We start from the raw sequence: 16824 nt of genomic DNA on the forward strand, positions 1-16824 counted from the left end.
TGTGTACAAGTTGTTTAATAAATTTATACAGTTTTGTACAAACCCCTGTATATATTTGTGATTTGTGTTAGGGGAAATGCATTCAAGTAGATAAAAAAATAAATAAAATAAAAACATAAATTAGCAATTAATGTATATTTTTTACTATTTGTTATAGGACATTTTATAAATGTGTATTTATAAGATGTCCTAGTCCTATAAATGCACAGGGAAAGCCTTCTGTTCATTGTGATTCTGCTTTGCGTTCCTTTTTTCGTCTTCTAAAGACTTATAATTATAAATAGGCCAAGTGACTGGGCATCCCATGAGTCTTTGGGGGCCTTGAATTTACATGCACCAGAAAACATCTCGTGTACCCTGTTTAATAATCTTTCACCCTGTAACCAATGGAGTAGGAGGCAACTTGTCAGGCTGCTCTCTAGTATTATGGAGGTCCAAGACACCCCAAAAAAAAAGTTTATATTCTTAAAGGGACACTATAGGCACCCAGGCCACTTCAGCTCATAGATGTGATCTTTGTGCAGTGTCCCAGGCTCCTTAACCCTGCAGTGGTAATTATTGCAGTTTTTAATGAACTGCAATAATTATCTGTCAGGGTTAACTCCAGCACTCTAGCATCTACCAGACAGCCACTAGAAGGATTTCCGAGTCATTAGGCGACTTCTGGTCACCTAATTGACGCTGGATGTCCTCACACTATGAGTTGTTGCTGCACAGTTTAACTGTGGTTATCACGCTATGCATGAGGACATCCAGCATCACCTAAAACCCCATAGGAAAAAATATATACAATGCTTTCCTATGGGGAAGTCCTAATGCGAGTGCTGGAATCGGTGATATAGCCCCTTTGCCTCCCGGCTTCCCCCTTCTGCACCATGGGGGAGCTAAGAGGCAGAGGGGCTGTATAGGGAACTATAGTGCCAGGAAAACAACTTTGTTTTTCTGGTACTATAGTTTCCCTTTAATAATGTTAACATACAGAGATGGTATAGCAATGTGTCTCTACGCTGGTTATTCTTTATTACATGTATCGGTGTAACAGGCATGAGCATGGTTTTGAGTATTAGCAGCAGCTAATAGTCAGTAAAGACATGTTTGGAAACCAGTCTGGTAGTTGCAGTTAACGGCTCCCCTTTTACTCTAAGATCCAGTAGGTTCAGAAGGTAATTCCCCTGTTTCAAATAGGGAAGTTCAACAGTTGGGAAATGGCCTCTGCTTGCTAATAGTAACTACAGGCTGGCTGGTAGTTACTGTTAGTTACAAGGTTTAAAATTAGCTCTTTATTTCTTAAGTGTTACTCCAAACCCTTTTTAAATAACTTTTTTTAATTCAAGGTAGAATACACTATTGAGCCATGCTCCTAAGGATATCCCCCCATTTTTTTTATACAGAGATCTAAAATGTTGGATTAAACCTGAAATCTAGCAACGGGCAAAGCTTCTAGTGCTCCTCTCAATGCCACATTCGAATATCACAGGCTTCCTTGCGCAGTCCAAAGGTCAAAGAGAAGTATTTATTGTACATTCTCACCAGCTCAGAGCACATGCACCTGTTAGAAGCCTGTGAGGAAAGTGGACACAGAGGGCTGCACAGATATTTTTTTTTAAAACAATGTTTCAATATCTTTAAAACGAGGGAAGGAAGGCTGGGCGGGCTGAGCAGAATCTGTCCACATCTGTTGCCATCTGACAACAGATGTAAATTTTAACTATCCCTCACCACACAAGTTAAAATATCTCTGGATGTGTTTAGCTTCTTAAAGTTGCCATGGTCAAGCAAGCTCAGACTAGAGAAGGTACAAGTGATACTTCAGTAAGGTGGTGGTGGTGGCGAATGTGCGACCACCACCTTACCACCAGAGGGCACTCAGGGAGGGAAGCGGGACTACTTTTAGAGATGGGAGACCACAAACCAAATAGAACCAGAAAGGCAGCACACAACAAAGTGAGGTGAGACGTCACCCACCCCCCACTGCCCGGCAAACACCCTAAGACCGGGACAATTCCCTATGTGACACTGTCAAGGGAGACCACCAACTCTTGTACCCCTCGATCACCACATTGGCAAGATCAGCAGGACCAATTTTTACTTGTATATTTTATTAGTTTGGTTAACTCTCCGTCTCTCCGACTCGATAGCAGACTCGATAGAAAACTCAAACACCCATAACATGCCACCAACTTTAACTTGTATCTCCCTCAACTGCAAGGGTCTTACCCCTTACACTAACTTATGTGCTGGGCTAACTGCTCAAACGCAGACTTGATCTTCCTCCAGGAAACCCATTACGCCCAGAGCCACCCGATCCCTCTCCTGAGCTGACACTATCAGGGATGCCATCTTGCCAATACAACTTAGGGGGAAAACGGACTGGCCATCATAAGAATATTCTGCCCTCTACAAATATTCACCACGCTTCTAGACCCTCAGGGATGATTCCTAACAATTGCGGGCACCATAGGATCGACAAAATACGCCATCAGCCTCATATGCACCCATATGCAGCCGTATATGCATCCAACACCCCAGAGCCTTCTGGGAAAATCTCGGGGCACATCTAAGCCTCTTTCCAACCCACCACAAAATCATAGGAGGTGACATCAACGCAACAATATAACACTCAGTGGACAGGTGCAGACATAACACTACCTTCCCCCCCCCACAGACAAACTACTATCTGATTTCACTACTCAACACAATTTACTGGACATCTGGAGACTACACCCAACAGAACTAGACTACACATTTTATTCGCACCCCCACAAGACCTACTCCCGCAGACACTTCTTTCTGATAACCCCTGTCTCTCCTGCCTCTCACAACAAAATCAGGCATCGGTAACATGTCCTGGTCTGTCCATGCCGAAATAGCTATGACAATCACACTACCTCAAATATCGAGGCCCTGGACCTGGTGCCTAAATCCAACCGCCCTCCATGACCCACAAATAGTCGCAAACATTAAAACAGAGATTAAAAAAACCTTTATTACAAACCAACACTCAGTAAGCTCCCAAACCACGGTATTGATGGCCCAGAAGGCAGTGCTCAGAGGGTCACTGATAAGCATTGGCTTGGCGCCAAAAAATAAAATACTGTCTCTACTCTCTCCATCTGAACCCTAGAAGCAAAACACAAAAAAGCCCACACCCCTGACCTCACCACCCATTTACAGGCACGCAGACTAACACTTAAGCCCTTCATGGCCATAGACGCAACCAAGACCCTTCAATGGACAAACAAAAATTCTACAAACAAATCCAATAAAGTGGATACAATGTAAGCACGCAGGTTAGGAAAACACACTAAAGCGAAACACATCAACAGAATACGCACTCGGGACGGCCATACCAACATAACAGACATACCAACCAAAATAGCCAAAAAATGTAATCAGTACTTCTCAGACCTTTATGACCACTTTCCCCACCACAGACTAAACACGGACTCACTACAGGACCGCATACACACATTCCTAGATAAACTACAGCTCCCTGCCCATACAGAAGAGGCCAGAGCCACACTCTTCAAGATCGTCTCTGAGGAGGAGCTAGCCGGAACAATAGGATCCATGAAACAAAACAAGAGCCCTGGACCAGACGGAGTCACAGGAATCTACTATAACACATTCGAAGGCATGGTTATTCCCCACATGTGCCACCTTTACACATCCATCTTACAAGGTGAGCCACTCCCAAAAGACATGCTACAGGCCAACATTTGTCTCTTACCAAAACCAGACAAACCCCACACAGAACCAGGACACTACAGACCTTTTTCCCTCCTAAACGTGGACATCAAAATCATCACAAAACTCATGATGAACAGACTTCAACCATACCTCCTTAAACTAATCCATCTCGACCAAGTAGGCTTCATACCTACAAGACAGGTGAGCAACAACAACAGATGGACCCTAGACTTAATCTAGGTAGCCAAACACCAAACCATCCCGATGCTACTTCTATCCCTTGATACCGAAAAGGCATTTGACAGTGTTATGGCCCTTTTTCTTCACAACCCTAGAAAAATTTAGAGTGCCCACACCATTCTTAGACGCAATAAAAGCAATATACTTGCACCCGACAGCTAACCTCCTGATCCCCAACACAACCCCCCGACATTCTCAATACACAACGGCACAAGACAGGGATGTCCCCTACCCCCCTTACTATTTGCCTTAACCCTTGGACTCTTATTCCATCTCATCGCCAACCTGCTAACAGTAACTGGAATAATAATACGCAGAACTACAAGGTAGCAGCTCACGTGGACGACTTATTCCTCACGATCACGACCCCCTCGTGGCCTTAATCCCACTACTGGAAGCTACTCACGGGTCTCAGGATTTAAACTAAATCTTGCAAAATCAGAAGCCCCCTCCCTGAACCTTACAGAACAAGACATAGCAACACTACAACTCCTAGGTCCATCCCCTATCTAGGGATACTACTCCCAGCAGACCTTCCACACACATATACCCTCAATTACACCCCCTTACTCCAAAAAGCCATATAGGACCTAAAACACTGGCAGGGCCTCTCACTATCCTGGCTGGGCAGACTAGCATCAGTTAAAATGAACCTGCTCCCATAATTCTTATGCCTATACCAAACCTTACCAATCCATATCCTTTTATTGGACTTTAAAAACTTACAATCTCAGGGGTCTGGGGCTACCACATCTTTATTTTTATTACTTAGCAGCCCAACTTGCGCAAGTGGCAATGTGGCACGCCCCACTAGAGGTAAGGAGGTGTGTAGACCTTGAATCTCTATTAACGGGAGCAGACTTACCCCAATACCACATGTGGGTGCCAAAAGGGAAGAGACCGATCCTACGCACAAACTGCCCAACGATACTAAACTCCCTCAGAATCTGGGATGCCACGGCACACAAATACAAATTTGCATCCAACCCGTCTCCTTTAACCCCACTATTGAGAAACATTTACATTTACCTGTCCTAGCACTCTGATTGGTTGGTTTGAAATCCACCAATCAGAGTGCTCTGTGTCATTTTACACAGGGTGGGAAAGTTCTTTGGAATTTTCCCATGCTGTGTAATTTGACTCATAACTCTCTGATTATTGGATTAAGTAACCAATTAGAGAGTTATGACTCAAATTACACGGCGTGGGAAAATTCCAAAGAACTTTCCCACGCTGTGTAAAATGACACATAGCACTCTGATTGGTGGATTTCAAACCAACCAATCAGAGTGCTGTGACAGGTAAATGTAGAGACTTACCTGTCAGTCTCTTCATTTACCTGTCAGAGCACTCTGATTGGATGGCTTAAACCCACCAATCAGAGTGCTCTGAGCCTAATTGCAGGGCGGGGCAAGGCTTTATAAGCCTTCCCCTGCCCTGCAGAGCTCAGTCTGCGCAAAGCCCTCCATGCGTGAAGAAGGATTATTTTTTTTTGCGCTCGTTTAAAAATAAGATTTTAGAAGAAAGAAAACATTGAATGGTACGTTTTTTTTTTTGTTTTTTTTACATGTACTTAGTTAAAGGTCCCCCCCTCATTATTTTTAGGGTAGGTAGGGGGATAATTTTTTATTGGGGGGGGGGAAGGTGACTAGGGGTTTGGGGACCCCTAGTCACCTGGGGGACGACGACATTGTTTTTAGGGCCCCTACCCGCCACTCAGGGTTGGGGGCCAGGGGGGAGGACACTACGTCCCCCCCTTATTCCAATTTAGCGCCCCCACCCGCCGCTCAGGGGTGGGGGCCAAGGGGGAGGACATTAGGTCCCCCCTTATTCCAATTTAGGGCCCCCACCCGCTGCTCAGGGGTGGGGGCCAGGGGGGAGGACATTAGGTCCCCCCCTTATTAGTATTTAAGGCCCCCATCCACCGCTCAGGGGTGGGGGCCAGGGGGCAGGACATTAGGTCTCCCCCCTTATTTTACTGTAGGGCCCCCACCCACCGCTCAGGGGTGGGGGCCAGGGAGGAGGACATTAGGTCCCCCCCTTATTCTGATTTAGGGCCCCCACCCACCGCTCAGGGGTGGGGGCCCAGGGGGGAGGACAATTGGTCCCCCCCATTATTTTACATTAGGGCCCCCACCCACCGCTCAGGGGTGGAGGCCAGGGGGAGGACATTAGGTCCCCCCCCTTATTCTGATTTAGAGCCCCCACCCGCCGCTTAGGGGTGGGGGCCCGGGGGAGGACAATAGGTCCCCCCCCCCATTATTTTACATTAGGGCCCCCACCGGCCGTTTAGGCGGGGGGACCTTATTTTTTTATTTTATTTTTTTACAGTGAGCAGCCACAGGCTACTCACTGTTTAATAGACATGCCCCTACTCGCGGTATAGCGAGTAGGGGCATAATTTACTAATACTAAGTAATCTTTACTTAGTATTAGTAAATTTGGCTGAAAGACCAATTCAGGTCTTTCAGCCTTTTAGTAGATAGCTCCATAATACAGTGGGAATTAGGGAGTTATCTACTTATTCATTCCAGTCATTACATGGCCAAGTAACTTACATTTTATATGAATGTATGTTACTGGATTGTTGTAAGTGTTGCAAATGCTTACAGCTGAATCCTGGCTATGTTTGTATACTTTTTATTTAAAATTGTATACAATACAACATTCTTCTTCTTTCACTGGGTAAGTATATTAGTACTTAGGCAATACTGTGCTTCGGAACTTTGACACTTTAGCAACTTCGGAACTTCGGCACTTCGACACTTCAGAAATTCAGTAATTTCGGAACTTAGGGTCCTCGGCAATTCAGACATTCGGAAGTACCCGAATGTCCGAATTGTCTGGAATTCGGCCGAATTCATATTCGGACCGAAACGAATTGCACATGTCTAACCCTTTTTAAAACCTGCCACAGCACACCACCCCTTAGAACACCCCTTACCCCTTACAACACTCATGACTTCTTCCGATATATACTGATCAAAAGCTTACTAACAATCCACGAAAAAACGGCAACTGCAACCACTAGACGAAAGACCTTTGAAAGAACATGTATTGAAGCCAGGGCCGGTGCACGGATTTTTGCCGCCCTAGGCAAAATAAAGATTTGCTGCCCCCCCCAGTGACATCACAATGCTCCACCCATATGATCTGCCATATGAATGAACGCCAGTGCTGCACATAGTGTGTGTTTACATTAAAAAGCCTGCAGGCTATAGTCACCAGAACCACTTCATTAAGCTGCAGTGGTTCTGGGGACTATAGTGTCCCTTTAATGTGAGGTAAATTAGAGATTTGTGTCACTAATAATATACTAGATTGCCTACTTACAACCAGATGAGGATGGTGATGGGCTCTGGCTGCAGTTTGGCTCCACTGGTCTGGTGTAGAACAGGATCTCTGGAGGTAGTTTGTAACTGTGGTCACAAAATTCAATGTTCTGGGAGAACGGGAAGCAGCTTTTTTGGGGTCCCTTACAAAGCTCAAGGTCTGGGCCCCAGGGCCTGACAGTGAGTATGCCCATAAGGCCCACCCATAAGTCCACCTACATGTTCCACCCATGAGTTTGCTCACAGAGAGTGGAGTGTGTAGGGGATGTGTTATTGTAGAGGATCTAATGTGTGTGCTTACGGAATGTTGTGTATAGGGATACCAGTGTGTGTAGGTGATGCAGTGTGTTTGTGTGTAGTGGAAGCAGTGTGTTTTTGTGTAAGGGATAGGAAGCAGTGTGTGTTTGTATATAAAGGATGTATTGTGCGTTTCTGGTTGTGTGTAAGGGATGCATTGTGTGAATCTGTGTTTGTATGCACAAGGGATGCAAGGTGTGTTTCTGTGTATGTAAGGGATGCAGTGTGTGTGTCAGAGATGCATTGTGTTTCTGTGTGTGTGTAAGAGAAGCAGTGTGTGTTTGCATGTGTGTATAAGGGATGCATTGTGTGTTTCTGTTTATGTGTGCAAAGGATGCATTGTCTTTATGTGTAAGGGTTGTATTGTGTGTGTGTAATGGATGTATTGTGTGTTTCTCTGTGTGTAAGTGAAGCATTGTGTGTTTCTGAGTATGTATAGGGATGCATTGTGTGTGTGTAGTGTGAAAGAGCTCCCTGTCCCGCCCCCTGTCCTATAGAGCTCTCCCTTCCCCCCTTAGAGATCTCCCCTGCCCCTTAGTGGTCTCTCCTCTCCTCCCCTGTCCCTTAGTGGTCTCCTTATCTGCCTGACTTTCCATTAGTGATCTCTCGTCTCCCCCTTAGTGGTCTCTGCCCTCCTCTGCCCCCCTTTCCATTAGTGGTCTCTCCTCTCCCCCCTTTCTTTTAGTGGTCTCTCCCCCCCACCCTTAGTGGTCCCTTCTCACCCCCCCCTTTCCATTAGTGGTCTCTCCTCTCCCCCCACCTTCCCCTAGTGGTCTATCCTCCACCCCCACCCTCCCTTAGTGGTCTCTCCTCACCCCACTCCCATAGTGGTCTCTCCACCACCCCCTCCCTCCTTTAGTGGTCTCTCCCTCCCCCAAATTCTCCTCAACCCCCCGTGTTCTCCTCTTCTTCTTCCCCCTCCCTGTGTTCTACTCTTCTTCTCCCCCCTCCCTGTGTTCTCCTCTTCTTCTCCCCTCTCCCTGTGTTCTCCTCTTCTTCTACCCCCGAGTTCTCCTCTTCTTCTCCCCTCTCCCTGTTCCTTTACCGTGGACCGGAGAGGAGCTCGGCCACGCTACAAAGGGAAGGGGAGGTGAGGAGAGAGGCAGTGCTGCAGCCGCCTGAGGCTCTCTATAGAGCGCTCTGGCGGCTGCAGCATTTAAAGGGCCGGTGATTGGGGTGCAGGACGCCCCCTCTTATATGGCGCCATAGGCGGCTGCCTAGTTCGCCTTATAGGAAGAGCCGGCCCTGATTGAAGCACCAGCACACAAGGGCCAAATCTTGGCTATCTACAACCACCTAGCTACAAACCTACCCCAAGGAAACTTTGCATATGTGTCGGCTTGGGCGAGGGACCTGAGACCCCCAGACGAACCCTTTGACTGGCAGGAGATATGGGAAGCCACCGCCTCCATCTCCATATGCGTCAACCACAAGGAGCAGGCCTATAAAACTCTGCTCCGTTGGTACTTAACACCTGTCCGACTTTTTCACATGGTTTAAGTGGACTCGACCTGTGTTGGAAGGGGTGCGGCCAGACAGGAACGTATATACACCATTGGTGACAATGCACAGAGGTACAGCTACTATGGAGGGAGGTAACAGAGCTGACCTCTGGTCTCCTCCAAGTCAAGGTCTCCCTAGACCCGTGGATCGGGCTGCTGTCCAAGCCCTGGGAACCCATCTCCAGAGCCCAAAACAAAATGACCAATAGAATTGCACCAGCGATTAGACGATCCATAGCTGAAAACTGGGGAGCTACCGACATACCAACACCCAGCACAGTCATATGTAAAACAAAAGAAGCCTTAGAAATGGACAGGCTGACAGCCAAAATTCACGAAAGGTCCAAACACTTCTATAAGATCTGGGACCCGGGGGCGGAGCCTGACCTCGTAACTGCACAGACGTGCATGCCGCGAGCTCCTGCCGAGCGGGCGGAATTCGAGGCGAAATCAACGGCTACGGAACCCACAGCACAACCAGGGTGCTCTACCCACACGGAGGGAACACCGCTGAACAAAATGATGCCTCACAGATGCCCGTCGGAACCGGGTAGCCGGCATGCCGCGTGCGGCCTAATGGCGATGGAGCTGGGGGGAGGCGGCCGCTTTCCCCAGGGCCAGACCCAACAATCGACGCTGAGGGTCTCCTGTCCCCCCCCCCCTTTGGACCGGTGGGGGTTATCCCGGTCTGCCCTGGAAGCCCAGCTCCCACCCGACAGCCACCGCATACCATGCACAGCGGACACGTGGCGGAGCCCAGACCACATAAGATGGCGGAGGTCCCTATACAGACATCTCAAAACCCCAGCCAAACGCATGAGACAAACCTCAACTACTTTGACTCCAGGCTGGAGGCAATCTTTCAAGCCTTCTGGGACAAGCTGCAGGCAAGTACCACAAGCACCCACCACATAGGAGGTATGAAGAGAGGCCCACTGGGGTTGGCGGGAAAACTTCCCACGGGTGGGACACTCACCCAGACGACACAATATGCCACCCACCGTACCCCCAGGCAGGGAACTCACCCGCCACATAGACCGCAAAAGCAGAAGATTCCTCACCGCAAGCAGCGCCAAACACCCAAATCCCCACACCAGCAAGACCCCCCTCCTCTTCAGGGCACTACTAAGCTCCACGCTAATGAATCCCACAATATACGCCTTCCCGGGTCAAGAGCAACTGGGCACAATACCCAAAGGTGCCGGCCACACAGGCGGAGAGCGGCAAAACGACGACCCAGCTGGACGACCAAGACTCACCGCACCATCCCGAAAGGGACGACCCTGGACCAGAACGGATCCCAGGCTCGTGGCAGGAGGGCACCAGCTCCCATAAAGATCCGGGGCAAGAGAGGAGACCCGACACCTAGACGCCACGCACCCCCACAGCTGGGTTGGGATTCCGGCATACGACCCAAGCCTGGCGGCCACCATGTCCATGGCAGGGTAGCGGCAACTCCGGTACACACTAAGGTCGGCAACTATCCCTGGCCCACCGGTCAAGCTTCCAGAGCCGGCATCGGCTGAGCAGAGTGGACTGAACCAGTAATGCTTGATACCTCACGTTCTCTGTGTGGTTTTTTTTTTTTGTTTTTTTTTTCCTCTTTCTTTTTCTCTTCTTGCTCTATCTACTTTTCTCAATACTTTTACATCAATATGCATAGCTGGATGTTTGAATATTATAATTGTTTTCCGTGTTGCTTAACGCGCTCCTAATTTTAAGCAATAAGCCTCTACTTCACACATGATATACCAATGCAGTTGTCTTGCAATTTATACTTTGCTTGGAAATGTAATGTGCTTGTAAATTGAGACAAACCTACTTAGTAATTTTTATATTCCCCAATTGACATACACGGCCAACATGCTCTACGACACCTAGAGGCCCGTAATAATTGATAAATATTTTGGCGTTAAGCATAAGCCTATGTTTTATGCGGATATCTCACATTACAGGGAAACTGGTACCCACAACACCTAAAGCCTGTACATCGCATAATGCAATCTAAGACTCAGCCTGTAATGTGCGACCATCATCCATATACTTTACAGCTCAAGCGGTGCTGACGTTGCTTACACAATGTTTCATAACGCTTTACAGCATAGCCAGTTGTTTTTGGTTTGACTAATCTGACTAGCCTGTTCACTGTATGCAAACTCGAGACTTATATACATACCTACCTAGCGTGATCCTCTTGTACTTAAAAATATAAAATTGTGCACTGTTCCTACATACCCCATTGTTGCCTATGTTCTGACCTACGCAAGTGGAATGCCTTTGGGGTACCACATGCCTGTATGTTATCCTAATATGCACTGCAAAAATAAAAAATTTAAAAAAAAAAGATCTGGGACCCACGGCTCCAAAACCCACGACTCGTTAGTTATTTGGGACTTTAGGAATCACATTGTGAAGGCGTGACAGAACCATGTACCAACAATAGTGAATTTTAAAATAACTAGCACTCTGCGTAATAAAGCGAGAATAAAACTTTTCTAATCCTCCAGTTCATATTGAACTCCCAAATCTCTTTTCCATTATTACATAAAACATTTTGATGTGGGCGTAGGAGAAATATGGGAATAGCAAAATTAGATTATGCTTTTAAAATTTGAAATAAGGAGATACATTGTTTCTAAATTTGACATTTTCAATGACATTTTCTCCCTAACACAATTTCAATATTTCAAAATCTTCCGTAATATAGAATCGTCCAACATCTCACTTCTAATACCTCTATATCTCGCAACTATACTTATGTTGTTGCTTGGTAGTTAAGGGGATCTTCGGAGCTTGATTCATTTTGATAGAATTCTCTGAACTTGATCAATTTTAATGAGCTAATTGGGAGCTAATAGTAAAGTTGTGTCTGTTGTGCTTGGTTAGTGAGCTGAGTGCTCATGGCATCTATGATGAAAATAAATACACTATCTGTCAACCTCAAGATCTTTTCACGCAGGAACCCAAGTGTTGGATGTCTGCTTTGACCTGGGATATTTTGACATGGAAATATGTCTCCTGTTTCATCAGTGTGCCATTACCGGTAATTCCCATCCAGAAATATAAGGTACAGATAATGTTCTGAAGGTTTGTTTCAGAAGCTAAAAATGTCAGACTTTATATTATAGTGTGCTATTGAAGGCAAAGGATCGACCAGAAAATGTATAGTTTCTGGAGATTTCTTAGTGGCATGTGTAACCAGGCTGTGATAAGACCCCCCATTATGGGAAGATAAGTTACGTATTTAGGCAACTGGGGTAACTCAGATGTTATCATTTTAGAAGGCAAAGTCACACCATTTTTTAAGCCAATACCATTTTATAGAAAGAAATAATGTCAATAAACATTTAATAAGTAATATGAGACGTTTATTCTGTGTCAACACAAGGGAATCTTAAATCAGAGATTAGGTGGTTGGTAAATATTTGCCACCAAATCTACTTCAAGGCACCTCTAAAAGGTTAGCAGCGTCGCACAGAAGGGTAGTGTATTAGGTTAAGAATTAAAGGAGGTTGTTTGATGAATTGAGAGCAGTGGAAAGTATTCATAAAATGTAAAGGGGGAGTGTTGAGAGAGAAAAAAAAGGGAGGGTGAAAAATTTAATTGATGAGCAGTTGAGGGGAGGTGGGCTGCACAATAGTTTGCAATATAGGTTTTATAAAGCCGTTGGGGGTATATGGGTTTATCAAGATTTAATAACATATTATTTACAAACCCATAGCAGAAACCAGTATTCAGGAAAGTCAATGCCACTTAATCTCTGTTTGTTTTCCATGACTGGGATCTGTCCAAAGATAACTATTTCCTACTGCATACATCAGTGGTACATCAGTGGTAAACACCGCATTGCCAGACCATTTATCACATTTAGATATTTGTGACAGATTTTATCGAACAGCAGCAGCGGCAGCAGCAAATAACTTCAATGGCTTCTGATCATCCCATCCAGAGCCTCTTTCAGCAATGCTTTGTAATCCTATCTAAATATAGACTGCTTGGTAAACTCATGCCTCCCCGATAGCTAAATTAAAATACAGCTGAACATGGACATTCTCCACATCCCTCCTAATCCTTTTCTACACTTGATATATTTGTAAGAGTTTTAAGCATGTTAGCTGTAGGGAGAAAAACAAGCATTTCAGTGTTTCATTCATAACTCCCAATTTACTATGTAAATCTGTCACTGTGGGTTACAATCCTTACAATAGTTTCGGAGTTCTCTAATGTGAGTAGTGACTATTTCCAGGTTTTTTTCAGCTAAAAACAAGCAAGAAAACAGTCAGACTGCTACCTAAATACAATAGCACATATCATGAAACACAAAATATGTTTTTCAAACTATTTAGTTTTAAATATTTAATTCAGGCAAGCGAGATAAGACATAAATAGGTGTTTTCTCCCTCCGTCCCTTAATTTACAACATATTTTATGTAATATGCATTTCCTGACGGAATCCAGAATAATTTGGACATAGTTTTTGTGTTGTCTAATTGAGGTGGACAAAATACCAAATAAATGAAATAATGCAGCTTTTGGAATGACAATGATGCTAGAGGGTTTTAAATATAATCAGTGCTGCTCTTCCAGAATTACTGGAATCAGAAGCAACAAACGTAGATTCTACTAATCCTTATTGCATTTTGGATACCTTGGTGAATCTCTCTGTTTCAGCTAATATTTTTTTGGATAGTTATACACCTGTAGAAAATGAGTGAAATTCAGCGCTTTTATAATAATGTGACAGCTTAACACCCAAATCTGGTGTCTCTCTTGTCCGGTAGGATAAAAGTCAAGTAAATACAGGAGGGTTGATGTAGCGCCTAGGTTGCCCTTAGGAGAGATATATATATATATATATATATATATACCAGAGATAGATCGGAGCACTCGAAAGGGCTTTTCCAAAATAAATTTAATAGTACAAAAAAGTTACATCGGAGTGTAAATCCTCTATTTCGACGTTTCGACCCCTCAGGGTCTTTTTCAAGAACAATTTACACGTAAGAAATATACAGTTTATATATAAGTGAAAGAAATAAGCTCACCAATCTCGTGGTTTCCCTAACGTGCGTCAGTGCGTACGGCGTGGTTGCTAGGTGATACCCAGAAACAATGTAGCTCGCAACCAGCCTGAAAGAATATCGTATCGCATAGTGATTTCAAAGTTAGTGCTACTTTTTTAGAGAGATCTCGCTGAATAAATAAGCATAGAGTAAGGAGACCTCAGGTTAATGCAAGTGTCTATGAATAAAACCTGTGAGCCAGAAGTGACAGTGTTGTGTACTAAAAGTGCTCAATAGTGCATAAATCCAGTGCAACAAAAAGTGATATAAAACTAAAATGCCATAGGTCTTATCAGTTACATTAAAAACAAACGAAAACGAAAGATATTATATTTGAGGGCATAAATGAATGTACTTGTATCCATGGACGTAGTATACATGCATAACAAAAAAATATAATAATTTGAGTAGCTATTTTACATTATTTAAAGTTACTATGTATCAAATACATAATCTGGGGATCAAGAGCCTGTTGTTAAGCTAATCTTGGGATGTCTATAAGATAAAAAGTTAAGAGAACATGGAGAATGTGATGTATTCATTCAGTCCTTTTGGGGTAACCGTATCAAGGCGGTGTATCCAGTATGTTTCCCGTTGGAGTAATGCTTTAGATCTGTCCCCTCCTCTGGGACTTCGAGGGACATGATCTATAGCTATGAAACGTAGAGTGGGAAGTTGATGATTGGCTTGGAGAAAGTGTTTTGCAACCGGTTTATCCGATTTTAAGTCTCTGAAGGCTGTGTTGATGGTGGATCTATGGCCTCTTATTCGATCCCGCAGGGTTCGATCCGTTTTCCCCACGTATGAAAGACCGCAAGGACAGGTGATCCGATATATCACGTGATCAGTGGTGCACGTGATGTATTGTGTAATAGGGATCCGGATGCCACTGTGTGGATGGGCAAATGAGGTGCTGGTGTTCATGTGACTGCACGTCACACAGCCACTGCATCTATAGCAACCTTTCTTCGTAGGTCCTGTACTTTTTTGATAACATGACGTGGGATCACTTTTAACTAAAAGGTCCCTAAGGTTCCTGCTTCTTTTCAGACTGATGGTTGGTTGTTGTTGAAAAACAGTAGGTAAGTTTTTATCTGAGCGTAAGATGCCCCAGTACTTGTTCAAAGTTTTTTGAATTTGTGAGGTACCTGTATGGAAGGTTAGGGGTAAGTACATCTTAGTTGCTTGTGGAGTCTTCTCAGTGATTTTAGTAGGGTCACCTATCAAGTGTCTCATGGCTTTATCCTTCGCCTTCTGTAATACTTCAGGGTTGTATCCTCTGTGTAAAAATCTTTCGGTCATCTCTTGTAATTGCTGTTCACGTTTTTCTGGATCACTATTGTATCTCAGTACCTGCATATACTGAGATACAGGGAGAGATTCCTTGAGTTTCTGTGGATGGTAGCTGTTGAACTGAAGTAGCGTATTCCTAGCCGTATCTTTCCGATATAGAGTATACCCCAATCCACCGTTGTCTTTGAAGATGGACACATCCAAGAACTGTATTTCTTGGGTATTAGACACCAGTGTTAATTTAACTGGATTTTCAGCTGCATTCAGGTCATAGACCATTTGTTCCAACTGGCTGTTGGTGCCAGTCCAAATTAAAAAAATATCATCCACAAAGCGGTGGTATGTGAGTATATATTCCCGGTGTTTATCCAAGATGTATTGATTTTCAAAGATGGACATATAGGCATTGGCATATGAGGGTGCCATGGCCGCCCCCATTGAAGTGCCCGTCCGTTGTAAATAGAAGTACTCTTCAAACTTGAAGTAGTTGCATGTCAAAGCTATGTGTAACAGCTCCATAAGGAATTCAATTGGTGGTCCGCAGTATTTTGAAGAGCTGCTTAGAATCTGTCGTACTGCTTGTATACCATCCATATGCGGAATAATGGTGTAGAGGTTCTTGACATCCAGTGTGACCAGTATATATCCTTCTTCTATTGAGTTTAAACGTTTAATGTTCTCCAAAAAGTCATATATATATATATATATATATAATGACAAGAAGAGAAGTTACAGGAACTAATAGTCTAGACGTACTGGTGAGGAATATAAGTTGTAAAATGTGCATTTGTACCTTTTATGAGTTCACATCCAGTTCCAATCTGAGCATCCAGGGGCAATAATCCCTACCTAAGGGATGTGGCACTTGTTCTGCGGATTGTACTTGTTGAGGTAAATAGTCTCATAGTTATATGAAAAGGAGAATAGAATAAAATAATATAGTGCAGCATTTTGAGCTTAAAATTCCAAGGTTAAGTAGGTATATAGATATACACTTACATATTCAGGAGCCTTGATAGTGGATCCTATGGTATAGCGTGGAGTGGTATGATCCACACTCTGGGAAATGTATGTGGTGCAGATCCTCTCCATGTAAATAAAAAGGAGAATAAAACAAAATAGTGCACAAGATACAATAGGGAGTGTAAAAGACAAACTAAAGGTAGCAGTGGCGTACATACCGGGGTCCCAGGGGTCGCGGCTGCGACCGGGGCCCGGCCCACCAGGGGGCCCGGCTGCCCTGCAACCCGGTATGTATGCCACTGTGGCCAGCCTCTTCTCCTGGGGGGCCCAGGAGCCGGCCACCTCAGGGCCCCCCGAGGCTGGCCCTGGTATCACCTGGTGGGCAGGCAGGCTGGTGGGCGCGTGAGGGAGTACTCTCCCCTGTTTGCTTCCTCTTCAGCTCCC

Source organism: Pelobates fuscus, chromosome 1 (genome assembly GCF_036172605.1).
Source record: "Pelobates fuscus isolate aPelFus1 chromosome 1, aPelFus1.pri, whole genome shotgun sequence".
Lineage (NCBI taxonomy): Eukaryota > Metazoa > Chordata > Amphibia > Anura > Pelobatidae > Pelobates > Pelobates fuscus.